At 42.0% G+C, this 2,022-nt stretch overlaps 1 pseudogene; it reads right to left on the bottom strand.

Moving 5' to 3' along the window:
• Nucleotides 1–1,658: 1,658 nt before the first annotated feature.
• Nucleotides 1,659–1,776, bottom strand: LOC126102248 (5S ribosomal RNA; annotated as a pseudogene).
• Nucleotides 1,777–2,022: the final 246 nt, after the last annotated feature.

The raw sequence follows: 2,022 nt of genomic DNA, 5'->3' as shown, positions 1-2,022 counted from the left end.
CAGACTGGAACCGCGAGACCGCTACGGTCGCAGGTTCGAATCCTGCCTCGGGCATGGATGTGTGTGATGTCCTTAGGTTAGTTAGGTTTAAGTAGTTCTAAGTTCTAGGGCACTGATGACCTCAGAAGTTGAGTCCCATAGTGCTCAGAGCCATTTGAACCATTTTGAACCTTTCTCTTGAATGTTGTTAATGACAGTGCCACAAATAACCTCAACTATGCACTGTTTTCGGTTTCTTGGAGTGCTCACAAAAACACAACAATAGTTAATGATTCACTTGCGGGTGAAAGTATTGAGTGCATTATCATTCCGCCAAAGCCAACAAAATATGTACAGCTTTTGGATGTATATTTCCTTTGGCAACATAAAATCTATAAAAAAAGGATAACGGACTCTATGAGGACCCTCTTTGATGACTTCGACACTAAATAAGGAAACAGAATTTTCATAAGGAAATTGCATTCTGTTATTCATAACCAACTGTCTGCTGCATTCTATAGGGCTATGATTCAATATTTTTGGCGTGCTGCTGGATAGAATACTCTCGCACATGTTGCTGAATTCAAGAATGTGATTTATTTGATTTTGCAGCTCCAGAATGGGATTCTGAGGATTGTCTAGATATCGTTTTCGCCAAATGTGTCTATTGTGATTCCGCATATTGTTTCATGCATTTTGTTAAGGAATTAAGTACATTTTAAGCGTTCGATAGTGAGCAAACTAAGGATACCACTGTCACCAGCCTAACCACAATGGTATGTAAAGCTGGTAAATAAAGTTGGAACTCAGAAGTGCTGCTCGAACCGAGACACCTATCTTGTTAGTGTGTTTTATTGACCGGTTTCGCTCTTTAATCGAACAAGCGCATCATCAGATACTCTGTAATTTACAGTTTCAATTAAAGTAGTTGACTATTAATTTAAAGAGCTAAAACCAGTCAATAAAACAAACTCACTGCGACTTGTGGCTGTTTTGAAAAACATGATGTCAACAGTCGCTTCTTCCCCTGCAGGGAATGCCAGATTTCGTTAAGGGCGTGTATTTGTTGTGTTTAAAAATACTGGGAGTATAGAGCAGAACACGGAGAGAGCATTAAAGCTAACAGTGTTTTATAGTGAATATAAATGTGTTTATGAGCCCTTACGAACTACAATTATAAAAAAACTGAAATGACTAGACTCTTGGAGGCGGAATAACTCGGCTATTTGAAAGTGATACGCCCGACGTGAAAAAGAAAATGATATGTTTATTGACACATTCTCCATGTGAACGACATAGAGAAACAAACAAAACTGGCAGAGACTATTAACTGTGTGCTGCAGGCGCAGCTCTCCTAAAAGAGGTGTTATGTTTGGAAATTTTAGGGCCTACACAATTCAATAACAATTCGAAATCCGTAGATTTTATTTGGAAAAAAATTATGATATAGTCCGTTTTTCAATTCAGCTTTAAAAAAAGCACTCCGTCTTCAAGCCACGAGTGGCCTACCGGAACCATCTGACCGCCGTGTCATCCTCAGTGGAGGTTGCGCATAGGACGGGCGTGGGGTCAGCACACCGCTCTCCTTGTCGTTATGATGTTATTCTTGACCGAAGCCGCTACTATGCGGTCGAGTAGCTCCTCAATTGGCATCACGAGACTGAGTGCACCCCGAAAAATGACAACAGCGCATGGCGGCCTGGATGGTCACCCATCTAAGTGCCGACCACGCCCGACAGCGCTTAACTTCGGTGATCTCACGGGAACCGGTGTATCCACTGCGGCAAGGCCGTTGCCAGTTCAGCTTTAAGGTCAGACATTAATTTTTTCCACCACACTTTTCCCACTTTCTAAAAGAGAGATCGCCCGCCAGCGTCTTTACTTCTTCTGCTTTTCCTGATGAACTGCTACACATGGGACGATTGCTAATCCTTTTAGTCCCTTCTAATACCGGCTGGTGAAATTGTACACTACCGGCCATTAAAATTGCTACACCACGAAGATGACATGCTACCGACGCGAAATTTAACCGACAGGAAGAAG

This window comes from Schistocerca cancellata, chromosome 9, assembly GCF_023864275.1.
Source record: "Schistocerca cancellata isolate TAMUIC-IGC-003103 chromosome 9, iqSchCanc2.1, whole genome shotgun sequence".
Classification (NCBI taxonomy): domain Eukaryota; kingdom Metazoa; phylum Arthropoda; class Insecta; order Orthoptera; family Acrididae; genus Schistocerca; species Schistocerca cancellata.
Note: the sequence above shows the minus strand (reverse complement) of the source record. Positions and strands in the feature narration are given on the sequence as shown.